This window comes from Manis pentadactyla, chromosome 11 (assembly GCF_030020395.1).
Source record: "Manis pentadactyla isolate mManPen7 chromosome 11, mManPen7.hap1, whole genome shotgun sequence".
In the NCBI taxonomy this organism is placed as follows: Eukaryota; Metazoa; Chordata; class Mammalia; order Pholidota; family Manidae; genus Manis; species Manis pentadactyla.
In genome coordinates, this window is record NC_080029.1 from 62,282,992 (window position 1) to 62,304,051 (window position 21,060).

At 36.1% G+C, this 21,060-nt stretch overlaps 1 protein-coding gene across 2 annotated transcripts in view; it reads left to right on the forward strand.

Moving 5' to 3' along the window:
* SLC25A21 (solute carrier family 25 member 21) overlaps positions 1 to 21,060 on the forward strand; it is a 474,204-nt gene that overhangs the window by 1,493 nt on the left and 451,651 nt on the right. Inside the window, exon 2 of one of the 2 annotated variants that reach the window (XM_057488493.1) lies at positions 13,579 to 13,678. The exons of the other annotated variant lie outside the window; for it this stretch is intronic. The gene's annotated coding sequence lies outside the window, so the exon portion shown is untranslated. The remainder of the gene's footprint in view (positions 1 to 13,578; positions 13,679 to 21,060) is intronic. 2 annotated transcript variants of the gene reach the window in all.

A 21,060-nucleotide genomic window follows, 5' to 3' on the forward strand; every position in this document is an offset into this window, starting at 1 on the left:
CATACTACATAGTAGACACTGCTAAACTCAAGAGATGCTAAAAGGTGGAAAACTCTAATCCTACTTACACTCTTTTGTTGGCTGATAAATATTTGGCACAAATACAATGTGTGATTCCATCATGTTCTTATAAGTGTAACTGAAATGAGTGAGTACCTTAATAAGAAACATAGCATAGTTGATTCATATATTTAGTACTATGCAATTATTGATAAATGATGATAGTAATTTATAATTTCATCATAGTGAAAGAGTCATGTGTTCTTCCACTTGACCAATAACAATTTCACAAAACTATATTTAGTGGACTTGAATAGATGCAGGCTAATCATATTACATATACTAGGTCAAGAGCCAAAAAAATCAATATACAAGAGAAGTAGATTTTTAATAAATACAGAAAATACATTTGAATCTTTAGCATTGGAGTTCAATACTGGTACTGTCATCAAATGCAATATCGGTGTGTGTGTATTTTATTATCTTTTGATGATAAACATTAAAAATACATTCTGGCTCTTAAGGAGAAAAAAAAAGAAGCTGGGGAGTTTGGCATCTCATGGAATTCAAGGTCTGGGCTGTATTCCTGGAACAAACTGGACTCAGGAGCTGGAGCACTGAGGAGAAGTCAGGAAGTGAACTCTTGCCATCTCTTACCCTTCTTCTCTTTGTCAGATGGTTAAGCATTCCCAAGGCAGCAGGGTGGTGGTTAATAATAGGTTCACAGATAATACAATGACTGCTGTTAGGATGTCTTGCCAGCATTCTACAGATCTCCCTGGCAAGGAGTAAACATGCCCAATTGGAATCAGACAGTTAATTCCTTACACAGACAGCAAAAGCCAGTCATTTTGGTGTCAATTCCCTGGGTCCCTTGTTCTGCAGAGCACACTGAACTTAAGAGGCTAGATGATAGATGATATAAGTGTTGGGTCACTGCTCTTCAGGAGCCACCTTAGAACCACAGCCAAGCAGTTTTGTAGACTTACGCTGATATTTGTAGCTTTACCCTAAATGGAAGTGAGGTGGAAAGTCTTGTGCTCAACTGAAAGGGAGAGGGATCAGAAATGACTTTGCATCAGTCTTTCCCAAGATAATGGGAGAAACAGCTTCCAGCTCCACCAGGCTCCTTATTTTCCCTTGGTCTAAAAGAAAGCACAGGGCATTCTGCTAAGACTCAGGTCAGACTATGGTCAGGCCTTGCTTATATGGCCTATGTAGAGATGTGCAAGGTTGTCCGGGTGCCACACTGTGGAGCTATTTCCCTGTGCTCTCCTGGTGTCGTCTTCTTTCTTACAGTTGATTGCTGTTTCCTGCTTTTCAGTCCACATGGCATATAATGCCCCCAGTAGCTCCTGAGCTTACATCATGCTCTTTATTTCTTATAGAGAGAGTGAGAGACTGGCTTGCTTTTTTTTTTTTCTTTCACTTCTAAGGTAAAATCCTGGGGAGAGACTCAAAACAACCCAGTACTTGTCAGGGGCCTACTTCTGCATCAATCAGTTGTAGCTGATGCCCATGTGGATGGATGGTGGAGTGGGTAGAGGTGGGAATCTCAGGGGAAGTTGTTTTCCAGAGAAACTAGACTCATCAAGAGATAGGCAGCAGATGTCTTTATAACAACATATGCCTGTCTTTTATTAAAAGATTGCCTTTAAAAGACCAAATTAATATTTGTCTTTAAAAGACCAAAGAAATTGATACACTGACAATTACTTAAAATACACATCTAAAGACAAGCCCTCAGTTTGTAGCTATAGCTATTATATATAAATATTGTTACCAGTGGCAACTTTGTTTTATATGATGAAAGCTGTGCTCAAGACAAGTCAATATGTCCTGAAGTGTTAACAGAGCAGGCTTGTAGTCTGCGAACTTCAAGTAATAGCATAAGATTCAGGTGAGGGAATAGAAGTCCACGATGAGAGTTTCAGGAAGATCAGCAAAGCCTAACACTGCAGAGGAGGCAAGGATGAGAATGAGAAGAGGCCATTTGGGTTAGACCCTTGGTCTTTAAAGTGTGGTAGCATGGTGGCACTTAGAAGTTTGCAAAAAATGTGGGCTCTCAGGCCTCACTCCAGATACCGTGTCAGAATATGCATTTTAGGAAGGTCCCCAAGTTATAGGTTTGCACTTTTAAGTTTTAGAAGCACTGCCTTAGAAGAACCTTTGAGAAAAGATTCCGTAGAGTGAAAGCCAGGTAGCTTTTCATTGCTGACCATGGAGAGAAGAATAAATTCTGTATGTGTCCTCAATTTAGCTTTTAAGCTTATTTTCCATTCTGCACATTCAATTTTTGCTAAATGGGTCTACTTACCATACTTGAGTGTTGCCTGTACCTTTGTACCTTTATTTTCAATGCCTGGAATATTTGCTTCTTATTTTCTCTACCTATTGAAATCCTAAATATTTTCTAAGGCCTAGCTTCAAAACTATTTTCTGCATAAATGTTTCCCAGTCCCATCCAGCTTTAACATTCTCATAACATGTGACTGGTGCAAATAATAAAAATGACTAACATTTATTGAACAAATACTAAATGCCAGACCGAGTTCTAAGCTTTGTATGTATCAATGCTTTTAATCTTCCCTCCAGCTCCAGGATGAAGAAACTGATGCACACAGGGCCAAATTAGTTTGCCTATGGCTGCACAAGCATGCAACTATTTCTATAGGAAATCAATTTTCTAGGAGAATATTATTCCCATTGACAGACATTTTTAGAAGTTGGAGAGATCAAGTCAAGTATACTGTCCCTTATTATCTCTGTATCTGTTACTAGTTTATACCTCTTAAAAGAAGTCTTTTTTCTACAAATACAATCGTTAGTCTTTCTTCTAGATAGTATCTTATTCTCTTCAATAATTTTATGTGTATGGGCACAAGACTAGCTTTTAGCTAAGACGAAATTCTTAGTCCATCCAGAGCTTCTACACGCGGTTGGGCAGATTATGGACCGAAAATGCTCTCTGGCCACTGGAGCAAGCAGGAACTGAAATCAAGCCCATGTTCCAATTCATAATCTAGAGCAGAGATGCATCCACCTGGGGGAGAAGGGACACTTCTTTCTATTCCTCATGAAGAAACCAAATAGGTTGGCAGCAAACCCTGACAGCAACACTGACAGGATTCCCCCAAACTTGCTAGAGCTCCTGAGGTCCCTGGGCCTCATCATCCACCAGGTCCCACACCAGTGCACTGTCTGCTCACCAGCAGGGGTCCAGAATGTTTCCCTCTTATGCACATTCCTTCCTTGAAGCTAGGAGCATAGCTTCACCTCAGACCCTCCCATTCCGCCTAATGACCAGTTTGGGCTCCTCCATGTGTTTCCAAAGTTCATGGGGTTCTTATTTCATATGGCTTATTCCTCAGATCCCTGAGCCTTTTAGGCCCCTGCAGATTTTCAGAACCTTCCAGGGTCTCTGATGAAGTCCCCTGCTCTTGCCAGGGCCTGGAAGGCTTCTTCCTGAGGGAATGTCAAGGTCCTGTCCACACCCAACTCCCAACCACAGTGGCATTTCTAGAACGCTCTTCCTCCTGCTTCCCAGAATCTTATATTCCCGGTAGTTTGCATGTTCCCCCAGAATGCTTCCTAGAGCTTTACCATCCATGTATCATTTACATAATTACCATGCTGGCAGGACACTGAGTTATTTCCCAAAATTTTCACACTCCTGTTTCCTCCTCTCCAGCCCAACCCTAGTCCCCTGTATCCTGTAGATACCATACCCCACTACATCTTAAATCACTGTTTTTATTTTGTGCCCCTCCCTGGAGATGTTTCAGTGACATTGTTTAGTCAAAGTATGCTGGGAACATGTTTCCAGTTTTTCACTAGAAAAACAAGTATTTTGTGCAGTTTAACTCGTTAATCACCTTCAAGGGGTCAAATTAGAAAGTGAAATGAAAGACTTTTTTTGAGGGAGAGAAACCTAGTATTCATGGATAAGCTTCTGGAAGATTAACTATTGAGAGTATATATAAAATGTGCATTATGCTAAAGGGAGAGAGTCTAAGGCTTTCAATCTGAAAAGGTTACTAAAATAGTAGTAATAGGATAATTTAAAATTTTGTTTCAAATCTTCATTAAGATTCCTGATCTTACATATCTTATGTATCTTCATTTTCAACTTATTTCTACCTTTTCTTATCCTAACCCATAGTAGTTAAAATACAGTTAAAAGACATGCCTTAATAGGCAGTATGTATGCACGTAGTCCTCTAGATTTTAATTTGAACTAGGCAATAAAAGGGCTGATGCACCAGGGGATAATCAAGGTTAAAATTTTGATCAAGGAAAATTCTTTTCAGAATGGGTGCAAAGGGGACACATATGTGATTTGGATAAATGGCACCTTCAGAAATTCAGGATTTGGCAAACTGCAATTGTTTGATAATAAATAGCAGGTTGTAGTGAAACAGGTGAGGCTTTACAACACATCAAAGGGAGGCTGGAACCCATTTTCTGGGTAATTAGGGAGGAAAAATTCCTCTTATTTCAACTACATAGGAGGAAGCAACTCTCCTGCTCAAATTAATTATAAAATACCTGTAAGGGATGTGTTTTAATTAAAATATAGTCTTGTTTCTTAAAGAAAATCTAGTTCTCAAAAATATGAATTTAAGAACAAATATGAATTGTATACCACACATCAAAGGATTTATTTTACTATCCTCCACTGCAAGACATATTAAAAGTTCTAGTATGTGACTACATGTCTCAGTTGACATAAAAACATAAAACAACCTTTACATGGCATTTTGGGAACACCTTGTTAAACCAGTCCTTTCTCACCTCCCTTGCCCTCCCCAGCTTGGTTGACTCCAACATCTCAGGGAACTGAGAACCTGGTGTTTTAGGTATAGTAGTTGGTGCTCCTAAATGTATGCTGACTGTATTAATAAATAAATATCAGAAACCCAAGCCACAGAGTATTATTCTTAGTGTTGTAGTCTGAAGAGAGAAAAGTATTCTGTGGTTCTAGTCATCGGACAACCTAAACTTGCAACAATGCTTTTCTTTCAACAATATTCTCTTACATTGTAACCATTCAGTAAATAAAGTGAAAAAATTACCCTCAGGGCTAAAATCTCTGCCACCCTCTGAGTGAGGGTCCATTATAGATTTTAAAATTTATGCATCATTTTTCATTCCAGGATCCCAGACTGAAAAGAGATGCATAAATCATTTTTAAACATTTTCACAATATAAGTAGGTGGTATCTTAAGATGACAGTGAATAAAACCAGCTTAAAGGACTACTACAAGATTCTGTATGATTGTTCTAGATTTTAACTTATTTTTCTTACCATTTTTTTTCCTTTAGCTTTTAAATTATTCTGTTTATGTCGGTTATTTCCATAATTTGATGTGATCATGGTTTCTACAGACTGTAAATATTCTACTAGGTCTGTATCTTTTTATTATTATTATAGATAGCCTTTGAATTCGTTTGCTAGGGTTATCTGAACAATGTACCACAAACTGGATGTCTTAAAACAACAACAGTCTATTGTCTCACAGTTCTGGAGGCTAAAAGTCCAAAATCAAAGTGTGGACAGGTGGCCCTGAGGAAGAAATTGTTCTGTGCTTCTCTCCTAACTTCTAGCAATTGCCAACAATCCTTGTGCTCTTTGGTTATCATCACACAGCTTTTTCTCCCAGTCTCTTGCATGTGTCCAAATTTTCCTCTTCTAATAAGGATACCGCTCATTTGATTAGAGCCCACTCCCGTCCAGATGACTTCATCTTAACTTGATTACATCTGGGAAGATCCTATTTCCAAGTAAGGTCACATTCTCAGGGACCAGGGCTGAGGACTTGAACATCTTTTTGGGTGATGCAGTTTAACTCACAATAGACATTTGATTGTATTTTTCTTTCCATATTGTGTTTCTTAAATTCACATCGTGTATCTCAAGCTATGGTACTGTGTTTTCTTTCTTTGTCAGCCTTTGTGAAAAGTTCCTCACTCAGTTTTCAATGCACTGTGGTTGGCATATCTGTCTCTACCTTTCTAATGAAACTATTAGCCACTGGTTTTCATTCCTAATTTTACCTAATCTATGTGGAATTTCACATCTCTGACCAATTTTTCTCTTTAAATTTGTCTTTGCTGTTGATTTCCCCCCCCCTTCTTCATTTCCGGTCACCCCTTTGCCTCATTTGCTGGTTCCTCCTCTTTCCATTTCCTCAAAAGTTGATGTTCTGCAGGGTTCTCAGTTCTCTGCTCCACACCCTCGTTTCATCTCCCTCAACAAGCCCATCTGCTTTCTGCTTTTGGTCTCTGTTTCCAACTTCTCTATGCACAACAGACTCAAGTTTCTAACTTACACAGTAAAAATAACATAGAATCAAAAGTCATGTGGACTCCAATGATTTTCAAAAATGTTCAGGTAAATTTTGTGTTAGACCGTCAAATACCATTTTGTCTTTGTTGTGTTGTGCTCAGTCCTAATTTGAGTTCAGTTTTTCTCACCCGTTCTTTTGTTATCTTAAGAAGTTACAAATGAACTTCGCGGAGTGTTTGGGTTAGGTGGCTCCTACCTATTTATCCAGGCAATAATTATGATAAGTCAAACAGGAAATGGTAAGATAAATCTTATGTGCTAACATTTATTGAATAATTAATATGTGCAAAGCACCTTACTTTGCTTACACCATCAATATTAACTTGTAATGTCTTGGGGATGAAGAAGTACAGCTCAGAGAAATTAAGTAACTTGTTCAAAGCTAGTTAAGGAGCATGGACTCAAACTCCGTTCTCTTTGCTTTCTAAGTTTGTACTCCTACCCACAACCCTACCCTGCCTCGTTGGGTGCAGAATGAGAAATCAGGATAGCAGCCCCAGAGTAGTGCCTTCATGAGGCCTGTTCTTTCTGGTTGGGTTTAATATTGTAGGTGCTCTGGGAACTTGAGTTTTGATGAACAAACAGGTTCTGCCCTTGGGGTAACCGAACCATTTCCTGTTTTTGCCAGATCTTTAAAATGCCAGCCATAGCACAAATATGAAACTCTCCATATTGGAGTGTTTAGGGCTCTGTCAGCATCAGTGGGGAAACCTCTTTTCTGCCAGCCCCTAATATCAGTATATTAGGAATGAGCTGAGCCTGAATCCTTAGATAATTGTTAACTGAATCTGAACCCTTCAGAGAACTAGAAAAAAAAAAACAGCAGAATAAGCCACTTGCATGAGAGCATCCGAGAGAAGACTGAATGAGCCTGTTTGTGATAAAGGAGGGTATTTAAATTCCATAAAAAAGGTTTGTCTTGAGCCTTTTCACTTCAGAAATCTGGAAATTTTAGGTTAGACACAAGGATGAATTTAGTTGCATGTCTGTAAAAACTAAGATGAATTATTGTATTGGGAAGATACAGCTGTGGAGGAAGAATAATTAAATACATGTTTCAATAGAATTGAGGACACCTAGATAGAATTGTGGACAAAAAGTTTTACATTATGGAGGGGTGTTACCGCTGAATCTGCGAACTCTGTTCTGCTTTTGTATAGACCTATAGATGGCGCTGTCTTCCTATAGTTTTGGTGATTTGCTTTTTTAAAAAAGGAAAAGCTTTCTGCAGACAGTTAAAGGTAGAAGTGTGTTGACTTCTAGTTCAATCCCACCATTGTGAGACCTTTGGAACAGGTGCCTTGCATAATTAGAGGATTATATACTTGAAAAATATAGAGGACTGTACTTGGAATTAGTTTTTCCATTTAACTATGATCCCTAGCTAAGTATGGAAAAATAGGTTTATGTATATGAATGAGACAGATAGAGGAAATGATTTCTAGTGCCCTAATATTTATTTTCTCTGTGGTGGTCTTGCTTTTGAATCTAAAGTAGAGTCCTAGATCAAACAAAAATTTTTGATTACCTTAGCATGAATTGCTTGTAGTCATATTAATTGTTTGTCTTGGAGATTACCTTTTGAAAATGAAACTTCTAGATACCATAATTTTGTTTCTCTAAATTCTCACAGAGCTTGCATTAAACTGAGAGTAAATTAAGTTTCTGTGAGCAGGGTCGAGAGTGTCAAATACATAGTTTTTAAAAATTATCTACGGCAACCACTGAAGATGCCACTTCTTGTTTTAATCTGGTGGGCTTTAACATAAGAAAGTGAGGGAGATGTATGAAGAATACATTTTTCTTTTTCTTTTTTTTATTTTGGTATCATTAATATACAATCACATGAACAACATTGTGGTTACTAGATGCCCCCATTATCAAGTCCCCCCCACATACCCCATTACAGTCACTGTTGATCAGCATAGTAAGATGCTGTAGAATCACTACTTGTCTTCTCTGTGCTGTACTGCCACCTTCCCCGTGCCCCCCCCCCATGTTATGTGTGCTAATCATAATGCCACTTATTCCCCATCTTACTACCTTCCCACCCACCCTCCCCAGTCCCTTTCCCTTTGGTAACTGTTAGTTCATTCTTGGGTTCTGTGATTCTGCTGCTGTTTCGTTCCTTCAGTTTTTGCTTTGTTCATATACTCCACAAATAAGTGAAATCATTTGATATTTGTCTTTCTCCACCTGGGTTATTTCACTGAACATAACACCCTCTGTCTCCATCCATGTTGTTGCAAATGGTAGGATTTGTTTTCTTATGGCTGAATAATATTCCATTGTGTATATGTACCACATCTTCTTTATCCATTCATCTACTGACAGACACTTAGGTTGCTTCCATTTCTTGGCTATTGTAAATAGTGCTGCAATAAACATAGAGGTGTATATGTCTTTTTTAAACTGGCCTTCTGCATTCTTAGGGTAAATTCCTAGGAGTGGAATTCCTGGGTCAAATGGTATTTCTATTTTTAGTTTTTTGAGGAATTCCCATACTGCTTTCTACAGTGGTTGAACAATTTACATTCCCACCAGTAGTGTAGGAGGGTTCCCCTTTCTCCACATCCTCACCAACATTTGTTGTTGTTGTCTGTTCTATGTTGGCCATCCTAACTGGTGTGAGGTGATATCTCATTGTGGTTTTAATTTGCATTTCCCTGATAATTAGCAATGTGGAGCATCTTTTCATGTGACTGTTGGCCATCTGAATTTCTTCTTTGGAGAATTGTCTGTTCATATCCTCTGCCCATTTTTTCATAGGGTTATTTGCTTTTTGGATGTTGAGGTGTGTGATTTCTTTATATATTTTGGATGTTAACCCCTCGTCAGATATCTCATTTACAAATATATTCTGTCATACTGGATAATGCCTTTTTATTCTGCTGATGGTGTCCTTTGCTGTACAGAAGCTTTTTAGCATGATATAGTCCCATTTTTTTCATTTTTGCTTTTGTTTCCCTTTCCTGAGGAGATGCATTTAGGAAAAAGTTGCTCATGTTTATATTCAGGAGATTTTTGCCTATGTTGTCTTCTAAGAGTTTTATGGTTTCATGACTTACATTCAAGTCTTTGATCCATTTTGAGTTTACTTTTGTGTATGGGATTAGACAATAATCCAGTTTCATTCTCTTGTATGTATCTGTCCAGTTTTGCCAACATCAGCTGTTGAAGAGGCTGTCATTTCCCCATTGTATATCCATGCCTCCTTTATCATATATTAATTGACCATATATGCTTGGGTCAATACCTGGACTCTCTAGTCTGTTCCATTGGTCTATGGGTCTGTTCTTGTGCCAGTACCAAATTGTCTTGATTTCTGTAGCTTTGTAGTAGAGATGGAAGTTGGGAAGTGAGATCCCCCCGCTTTATTCTTTCTTCTCAGGATTGCTTTGGCTATTCAGGGTCTTTGTGGTTCCATATGAATTTTAGAACATATTTGCTCTAGTTCTTAGAAGAATGCTCTTGATATTTTGATAGGGATTGCATTGAATTTGTAGATTGCTTTAGGCAGGATGGCCATTTTGACAATTCTTCTTGTCCATGAGCATGGGATGTGTGTCCATTTATTGGTATCTTCTTTAATTTCTATCATGAGTGTCTTGTAGTTTTCAGAGTGGAGGTCTTTCACTTCCTTGGTTAGGTTTATTCCTAGGCATTTTATTCTTTTTGATGCAACTGTGAATGGAATTGTTTTCCTGATTTCTCTTTTTGCTAGTTCATCATTAGTGTATAGGAATCCAACAGATTTCTGTGTATTAATTTTGTATCCTGAAACTTTGTTGAATTCAGATATTAGTTCTAGTAGTTTTGGAGTGGATTCTTTAGGAATTTTTATGTACAATATCATGTCATCTGCAAACAGGAACATTTTAACTTCTTCCTTGCCAATCTGGATTCCTTTTATTTCTTTGTGTTGTCTGATTGCTGAGGCTAGGACCTCCAGAACTATGCTGAATAATAGTGGGGAGAGTGGGCATCCTTGTCTTCTTCCTGATCTTAAAGGAAAAACTTTCAGCCTCTCAGTGTTAAGTATAATGGTGGTTGTGGGTTTGTCATATATGGCCTTTATTATGTTGAGGTACTTGCCCTCTATACCCATTTTGTTGAGAGTTTTTATTGTAAATGGGTGTTGAATTTTGTCGAATGCTTTTCAGCATCTATGGAAATGATCATGTAGTTTTCGTTCTTCTTTTTGTTGATGTAGTGGATGGATGTTGATGGATTTTCGAATCTTGTACCATCCTTGGAATAAATCCTACATGATCTTTTGATGTATTTTTGAATTCGGTTTGCTAATATTTTGTTGAGTATTTTTGCATCTATGTTCATCAGTAATTTTCTTTTTTTGTGGTGTCTTTGCCTGGTTTTGGTATTAGAATGATGCTGGCCTTGTAGAATGAGTTTGGGAGTATTCCCTCCTCTTCTACTTTTTGGAAAACTTTAAGGAGGATGGGTATTAGGTCTTCGCTAAATATTTGATAAAATTCAGCAGTAGAATACATTTTTTTTAAATGTTAAGTTCCAAACAGGAAATTCCTTTTAGATTGATGCATTACTGTGTTGTGGAGTTGAAGTCCTTGCTACTGTAAATGAACTTTAAACCACAAGATGGCAGTATAAGTTTCCCATGTCTTCTAAAACAATTTCTTAAATGATTACTTAATTAAATTTTATTTCTTTCTCTCTCAATGAGAAATCCATACATGTATGAAATTTTAGGAAAATAACAATATGAATATTGAGAGTACTTAATATAATAAGTCTTAAAAACTGATAATTTTAGTTGAGCAGTTTAGCTGCACTAAGAAAACATTTATATTTTTAAGTTGAATTTGATAAATATCAGAATTGTAAGGCATATCAGAAACTTTCTTTTACAGAGCTATATAGCTCCATGTTTTCCTGATCAAGCATCAAGAAATAAAACTTTTTTTCTGTATCCTTTGTGTTTTCATGAAGATCTGCACTGGCGTATACCTTCTATTCTTTTGAGCACACATATGCTGGGGATTAAGATTCACATAGATGCAAGGAAAGGAAAAAAGGAAGAATGATACAGACATTGGTACTTATGTTGCTTTTTTTTTTTTAAGCAGTGGTAATGATAGACACTTGCTGAATTTTTATGTTCTGTAGTTTAAAAATGTATGGTCTGTCCTTTCAATAATGGATATTTAAATAGCCATTATCCAGTGTTACCCATATTTATAATGTTTCATTGGTAGGTTTACATACTATATAGCATTATATTTCACTCTAGATGGATATGTTTCACAATTACTTTAGTTTTCTTTATTTTTTTGTGGTTAAAAGATTACACTGACATATTTCTTATTTTTTAATTCTTGCAAAGAGTGAGGCTCTTTTGGGTGGAGATCAGTTCTTATTTATTGTGTATCTCCAGGTATAGTGTAGTGTGTAGAATGTAGTAGCCACTCAATAAATACATTTTTATTCAAATTTATATTTGCCACAAAGCAATATAATTCTGTTGAGACCTATTTTGCATATATACTTCTGCCTAACCAGCCATAAATAAATGTGGCAGAGGTAAAGAAAATACATTCTCGTTTAGAAGCCAAATACTGTGACCTCTTTCATAGTACCTTATGTTGCCGATAGTGGAAGGAATGTTATTTCTGGCATGATAGTTTCTTAGAGCAGCACTTAATATAATAAAAACTTATTTTTTTACTAAAGGTGTACCTAAATGAAAATGGTCCTATGCTAAGCAGTATGATCTGCTTTCTATAATGGGATATTTAAATATGATCAACACAAGATGCACAGCTGTTGCTTGTGTGCAACTATACACAGAAATATTTTTAACTCAAAAAAGAAGTCTATTACTTTCCATTATTTACATGAGTTAGGAGTGGATGGGAGGTTTTTTGTGGGCAAGTTAAAAAAAAATGATTCACAGATATACCATGTATAGGAAAAGACAAATATATAAGAAAAAAAAGTAATGCCATTGCCATGTGTGAGAAAAAATAGTTTCATGTGATTCCCTAAATGTATAGGTCATGTTTCAAAAATCTTGTTTGCAATCAAGGTACATTTCCCACAGAACAATATTATGTAAATCGTGGGAAAGCCACAAAAATCTTTTGTTTTAAACCTGTAAAAAGTGTGAAATACCACTATAGGAGCCCTGAACCCTGAGATATTTACAACACTTAAGCCCAAATATAGGGTCCTGTACCCTTCTGAGGTTAGCTTCTGTGGAGAGTTCAAGAGCTGTAAGCAGTGGGGCATAAGACTGAGATGCCATCTGTGGAGAAAATGGGTGGCTTCTCCTTGGCAATGAGTTATGAATACGCCAGCAGCCGAGAGAGAAAGGATGCCAGCCAGATCAGGAGGGCCATTTGAATGGGGCCCCACATTCCCAGAGGACCATATAAATTTAAGCTTTTGACATTTCTTCTGAATAAAAGTGAGACATAAACTTATTCATTGCTTTTGCCATTGCAATTATGTGTGTTAAAAGCATTAATAGGTGAAATGTAGGCATTTAAACAAAACTACATTTTAATGACTCAATTAGTTGGCATTTCTTTGCTTTTTCATATAAGGAGTTTCAAAAAATAGATGAGACTTAGGTCTGTTTCAATCCTCTGAGAAACTCTAGTCCTAGGGGACAGAGGTAAATGGTTTTTGGAGGTTCTCACTCCAACTGTCCCAAGCCCGTATGTGTGCCATGGATGGATGGATGGGTGTCTGGCTGGCTGGATGTTAAAGAGTCAGCAGAGGAGGCCCAAAGGGGAAGTGAGAGCCAAAGAACTGTAATAAAGGAGGCATCAGTGTTGGAGAAAATGATGGTTGCAGTGGTCATTAGTGTGATAATTTGCTGTAATTAGCAAAGTAACTTGTTTCTACATTGGAGATGTCTGCATTTCTTTTGTTATGATTGCACAGTTTTATGAATTTATATGTTCTTGCATCTGAATAAACACGAGGGAAGTCATTTTTTTTTTAGTATCAAAAAAAAAAGTATCCCACTAATAAATGACTTCTACTGGGGAAGTCATTTTTAATACATATTTTATTAGCATTGCATAGCTGAGAAATAGTCAAGTATTAAAAGAAAATATCCTAGCTTGTATATTTTATTGACACATAAATAACATGTTTGTTTAAATGTAAGAATGCATAATATTGTTAAATAAACTAGATGTGGAATAATGATAGATATTAAAGCACACTCTTATTTCTATCAGTAGGTGATAAGCTCCCTGAAGATAAGCATCCTGGTCTGTTGGGTACCCGGTTGAACCTGACACAGGATAGGTACTCAATAAACATTTGTTGAATGAACAGGTGACTGCGTGAATGTCAAATTGAGTTTGGTTCTCAATTTTCAGTGTTAATTAATTTTAAAAATTCGAAACATTTCATCAAGATACTAGAGCATGTATTGCTTCCTAAATGATCTGAAGGAGTTGGTGCATTCCTTCCATGCCCATACATGTCACTGCTAGTGAGGGGAATCATTGCTGCTCACCTGCCACTGAATTCAGACACTACTCCAGGAACCATGCACTAAGAGGCACTAGTCCATTTTATTCCTTAACAGCTGCAAAGAAAGAAAAAAGAAATCCAAAGGGTCCTAGTTTTCCTGCCCTGATTGTTCAAAGTAGGAAGGAGGGACTTCAGTCCTAGTTACTATTAGTCCTGTTGATTCTGCACACATGGATATGTGTTGTGTCTTTCTGGAGTTTGACTGTGCATGGATGTAGACCCATTTCTTCCCAATACAGTACCTGGCTTCTCAGGAAAGGTTCTAAGAAGTATAGATTATCTGATTGCTGAGATATTCACTATTTGGAAGTAGGCTTATTTTCTCCAGCTCAAAGCCTGCTATGTTAGATATATTTTTTTTCCAGTCAGTCTTTCTATTATACTGCACTCCCTCAGAAACAGCCAAGTCATGGAGGAAAGCATGCAGTCACATGATAGGGGGCTTCTTTAGTGGGGTAATAGCAAGCTAATCTTAATTTTTCTCTCTAAATTCCTACTCTGGTATCCTCAAAATGTTACTTAACACATTCCTGTATGTGTGTGTCTGTGTACCTGTACCTGTATCTGTCCTGGAAAAAAAACAAACATTGATCTGCCTCATTTTTGTGCTTGGATCTCTGTTTTGAAGTTGCAGTTTGCCAGACACTAACCCAGTTTGTCACATAGGTGGCAAACTTTTGAGTACACTATGAGAACTAAGCTAAATGAAGTAGGCACAACTGAGATCAACAAAGAAGAAAATAGGGCACCCTATCAAGAGGCATCCATGTTTTAATAGTGAACTTTACCTTATAACGAGAATAGAGGTAATGCCGGGAGGTGGTGTCCTCTGGGGATTCTGATGCTTTATCGCCTGGCATTAGATCCCACTCTGATACCCACTAGATGTGTTACCGTGGGCAGGCATTTTAACATTTCTGTACTTCATTCATAAAATAGGGATACAGTGCAATGTACTTCGTAAGTTTGTTGGGAAGATAAGATGGGTTGATACATGTAAAGTGCTTATAGTTGTGCCCGGTCCTTAGTAAGCACTCAGTGTGTTGTTATTAGTGGAGAGGGAGAATTGCATGTATTTCAGCACACATTCCAAACATTTAAAAAATTCTTCTTAGATGAGTGACACATTATATGAGTATATGCTAACTATAATTCTATTCTAGAATTTATAATGTAGATTATTTTTCTGTTTACCTTCTAGAAACCTAATCTTATTTTTGCTTAACTCTGATTTGGGGTGGTAGAGTTTTGTTTTGCTCTCAAACCTGGATATCATTAACAAAATCCCATTTTCCACCAGATGAAGTGGTCTTTTTATTCTTCAAATGGAGTCATTAAGTTGCTTCTGGAAATTTCCTTTTGAATATTTCATAGTGAGTATATAGGAGTGATGCTCAGTTCATATCCCAGTTGTCACCCTATCATATAACTTGGGTCATTTCTTTCCTCCAGGACATAGTTTTCTTTAAAAAAGCAGGGCATTTATATTTTTTAAGTATCCTGTTGTATTTATTATTAATAGTGACTTTGTGAATTTTACAATTGCATGGTATCATTGGAGCAAATTTTATCAACTGTTATTAATCAAGACAAATAATAAAGACCTGGTCTTTAATGTAGATATTTCTATATTCTCCCAGTGATTAAGAGACCCCTGACTGATAACTACCAATTTATAGATTAATTAGGGTCTGTCAGTCCTTTTCCCAGGATTTGAAGGCAAAATTATTAGCTGAGTTTGTAGTTAACTGTCTCCTTTTCCATTAGTTTCTGTATTTTTTCCCCAAGCGCTGAACTCCAAGGTTCAGCACTCTGTCGGGTGCTTCCCAGGGTACCTGTGCTTCTCTGGCTTTTGTCAATAACGTCCTAATATGACTTTTTAAAACCCCCATTTTATTCTAGGAAATTTTTATTCCCATAATTCAACTGATACATTTAATTAGTCATGCTTTCTAACACAGAATAGGCTCCAAACTGTGCCTTTTCCCCACAAAAACTTTTAAAGTTCTGGTAGGGCACTCAGGAAAAAGGCTTTGCTACAAAGAAAACAGGCCCTGTCTTCTTCATAGACCCAAATGTTGAAGAAAACACAACAGTTATTTTTCATACAACTCCAACTATCTGACCCTCGCTGCTGATTGTTATGGAATTATCAGTCAAAGGGCTTCTCTTTTCATCATTGTTTCTCCCAAATGACACACACACACACACACACACACACACACACACACACACACACACACACAAGCAATAAACATATACCTCAATATATCAGAATGCTTCCTCATCTGGGTACTAGCAGCTGTCCTGTTACTTACATGCTGACATTACTATTATGTTAACTGTGTATTCAATCTTCTTTTCAAAAATATTTTTTGAACTAGTTTTCCCCAGTGTCCATAAATTCATTCCAAAAACATTTTTTAAGTGTCTTGTATATACCAGACCATGTGATAACAGGTACTTAATGGCTGATCTGTTTTACTCATGAGGGACATGGAGCACCGAGAGGGTGGTTAATGGTTAACTGAGTCTGTTTGCCAGAGGCCGGGTGGTACATTCACCAAGCTTCATGAAAATTTGACGACATCTTGCTTTCATGAGCAGGTTAGAAGCATTACATTAAAATACGGCCAAATTTTGTCCCTTTTTGTCCAAACTTTTCTAACTTGAAAAAGGAAGTTCAGTGTGTAAAACTTTCCATTATAAGGCCACCTGTAAACTTAAAACAGCCAAACTGTTTTTTCAGCTGCCTGCAGCTCTGTTTCTCAACTGGCTAATACTGACAGATAAAGATGGCTTTCCCCTGAGAAGGACTGTTTTGTTTGTGGTTATCCTGTCACTAGCAGGAGGGATAGCTCCCCTGATCCATAGGGAATGCAGAGATGCTGTTTACACACAGAATCATATGCTGACTAGCAACTCAGCAATAATTGTCAAATAATGATTTCATGTTCCTTCCTGTGTCCATGACAACTAGGTGTGCAGCTAGACCAGGACACTGCCTGAGAGTGTTCTCTGCCACAAATACTACTATTTTGAGAAAGTGTATAATTTATTCTGACAATCAGGCTAAGGAGAGAAATAGACATTTCCAATATCTTGCTTGTTTAGCATTTTTACATCCCTGAAGGTAATTTTTCTGTTGTCTCTTCTCTTCACTAGCACTCCGACTTGCCCCTTTAAAAAATCTGGTTTATGGCAGTTTTTATCCTAATGGTACTCAGTGGTGAACAGTCCCCACCCACCCTGGAGGTGGACAGAGCTGTCTTTGAGTTCTCTCTCAGCCAGTTACTAGCAGTGGGACCTCAGGAGGGTTTCTCAGGCTTTCTAATCTTCACGTCCTTATTTATAAGTGGTAATTAGTAACAATGTTTCCCCATAAGGTTGTGAGTTAAATGAGACAACGTACATAAAGTGCTTAGCCTGCTTCTTGGTACAAGTAAGCACCCCCAAAATTAATGGTTTGTTTCTGCTAACAGTCATCTCCCCTACAAGACTGTGAACTTCCAAAATTGTGGTTTTCAGCTCTCACCGCATCTCAGTAACTTTGAAAGATCCTGATGCAGGGCCATACCACAGATCTACTAAGGCAGAGTGTGTGACCTAAAATTGCCATGGCCAAAGTTGTCAACTCTTCTGAGACATAGGCAGGAAGACGAAAAGAATTGAGGTAGTTCAGAAACCCAAAACTACCACCTTCTACAGTTATATTTTGTGACAGCCTTTAGATGCAAGATCAGCCTGGACGCTAATATATCCTTTGCAGCTGAATTTTCTGGTGATTTATGTCATGTTAGGGAGTGGTATGGTGTTTTTCTAAGAATGTATTATTCACTGATGCTTTCATTTGTTATTCTCCAGCTTTTCAACTGCTAATGTTCATTTTACTTTTGTCAGAAACTGTTCTGAAGATTAAGCATTTTGGTTTATTTTTAATGCTAATTCTTTCAAGTGTTTAGTTGGCTTTTGAAGTACTCCTGTTGCTGAGTTAAAATACTTGTACTTACTAGACACAAATTAAATTCTACAGTAAGGTGTAGAGTTTAATGGAACTGCCTTTAAAATACATCAATTTTTTGCTGATTATAAAGGCTTAGAGTAAAGGTATTACCTTAACTGTCGTTTGCAATTAGCTATATTCATTTTATTTTAAAGCATGAAGCAGGAGTCAGTTAAATGGAGAGAACTATTTTAGTTCTTGTTGAGGCTTCATATTTGCACTAAAGGAAGGAAAATTCAGAAAGGATATTATTAATTCTTCAGTTACTGAGTGGAAATATTTTATGTCTTGAAAATTATCCTTAAATATTTTGTAATTAAAAATGCAAGGAGAGGTAAAGGAATAGGGTTCAATGTTGAAAAGTTAAAAAACAAGTATTATTAAGCAGAAAATAAATGAAATATATCTCTTACTCTTGTATGAAACTATTTTAACTTAATGTCAATAAGTTTAAATTAGTTCAGACTTTTCTTATTAGAATAAATGTTTCCTTTTAAAATGCATGATAATCATAATCAAGACAAAATTTGTCCTGTTATTTATTTTCAAAATGATTGTACATGTTTAGCAGACTTTTGATTTAAATCCCCAGTGATATATTGAAGACAGATGTTTAGATGACCTCATGTTTAAAGTAATGTTATATTTGGACACAAGATTAAATTTTCCTTAAAATCTTTCCTTATAAGTTAAACTGTGTGGTAGTATACAAAAACTGATCAATGATTTGCAGTGAATTAATGCAATTCCTGTATTTTAAATAAAATTTTCTAAATTTTGTGGAATTCCACATAGTACAAAAGAGCTGATTATGAAACAGCTGTTTACAAATGAAAATATTGTTTTTGGCTGGCTGGCTAAATGGGAAACAGATTTGAAAAGTTCCATGAATTTGAATGCAAATTTACCATATCATTTATACCGAACCAAGGAACATTGGTAAAAGACTGCGATGTAGTTTACCAAAAAAATTCAGTTGAAGACTTATTTTGTAAGATATAATGTAAACATTTAAAATAGTATTTCCTTTTTCAAAAACTAATTTTACCTTAGGAAAATCAACATTAATATATAGTTAGTACATTGGGAAGGTTTTTAAAGGAGTTAATAAAAAGTATTTCACATTTTAATGAAAAGAAGATTAGCAGATAGAGCTATTAGAAATATATAGGTAATTGAGAAGAGTAAAAGAGATAAAAGATAAGAGCTGTCCAAAGACAGCAAATGTATATGTGATATAGGCATGGTAGGCAGAGCTGTATAGGTATTAGCATATTTTCCTTTTCATCAGCAGCCAGAATGTTATACTGGAAACTGTAGTGCTATGGAAATTATAATTTTAAAATCATGGTCTGTAATGAAAACCTTTACATTCTCTCTCAGTTTAAACAGTTATTAAGAATTATTTATTCTGGAAATTAGTTTACACAAAAATAAGTATAACTTAAAAGTTTTACGTTATGAATTTTGAATATGACTCCTTTGAATGCCAAAGTACATAATTTACTTAACATAGTTCATGAGTTAGAACTTTTAGAATTATTGTTTCTTTTTCTTTATCTCTTCTATTGTCTGTCTCCTTGTCTCATGTTTCTTCAGTAGTTTTTAAAAAATCACCTGGGGAATAAATGCCTTTTTGGGGGTGGGATATTACATCTGGTTCTGTTGTCTCTATAACAGAGTGACCGTTAACTCCCCCAGTGGTTGATGATCTACTCAAGAGAGAAGCAAGTGGAATATGTGCAAAATATTTTAAGAAATAAGTTTTGGGGCAAAAGAATATAGAAATGCAAGCAACATAATTTTATTGACATTGATGAATGAATCCTTAATGCATGATCCAGCGTTAGCATACTTTGTTTTCTACATATTCTACTAAGTGTAAGTACTTAGTGGATACCCATATAACTAAATCATTGACATACAGACATGCTAAATGGTAATAGAATATAAGTTTTAAGGAAGGGTTGATGCCTTATGGCTCCTTTAATGATGTATCCTTTACTTTTGAGAATAGCACAGATAATTGCCACTTCCTAGATACACATCATCCATTCTGTTTGGCTTTATTCCTGATCCTACAATATAATAATATAATTATTATAAAATCAGTCAGCTGGCACACTGAACCAAGGAACATTGATAAAAGACTGCAATGTAGTTTACCAAAAAAATTCAGTTGAAGACTGTTTTGTAAGATAATGTAAATATATAGTGTGACAGTATAAAAATCAGTCAGCTGGCACAAATGAGGATGATTTGAGAGCCACTAAAAGAGGTTTTCTTATTTACTTATATTTTAGCCTAATATACTCACATGCTTGACATAAACAGTAAGAAAATTTTTTTAAAAATCAGCTGATGCCTATGCTTCCAATAGGGAACTAAAGTTGGGATTTTTGCACATGGGCAAAATTAAATTTTGTAAAGAAATGTAATTGACACAAATGAATAAATAATAATAAATATTTAAATATAAATATAACATTTTAATACTAGTATTTAAAAATCAGTGCCATACTGATTTTCCCAAATGCATAATATCATGTATCCATCATTACAGAATGATACAGAATAGTTTCAGTGCCCTAAAAATCCCTATGTTCTACCTATTCATTGTTCCCCTCCCCCACTTCTACAACCCCTGATAATCATGACCTTTTTATTGTCTCTAATTTTTCCTTTTCCAGGATGTCATATAGTTCGAATCATACAGTATGTAGTTTATTCAAACTGGCTTCTTTCACTAAGTGATATGCATTTAAGGTTCCCTTGTCTTTTTTTTTTTTTAATTTTTAAATTTTTTTATTTTGTTATCATTAATCCACAATTACATGAAGAACAGTTCGCTTGTCTTTTATAGCTGGATAGCATTCCACTGTGTGGGATATAGCATAATTCGTTTATCAATTTACCTATTGAAGGACATGTTGGTTACTTTCAAGTTTTGACAATTATGAGTAAAGCTGCTATTAATATTTATGTGCATATTTTTGTTTGGATATGTTTTCAACTTATTTGCGTAAATAGGAATGTGATTATCAAAATATTTTTAAATAAACTTATTTGTAACAATGTCTATATAGATATATAGGAATATAGGAATATATCCATCTTTAGTTAGTAGCAGGAGAGGCAAAAATTTGCTTCCTGGATCATGTAGTTAAATTCCAGATAA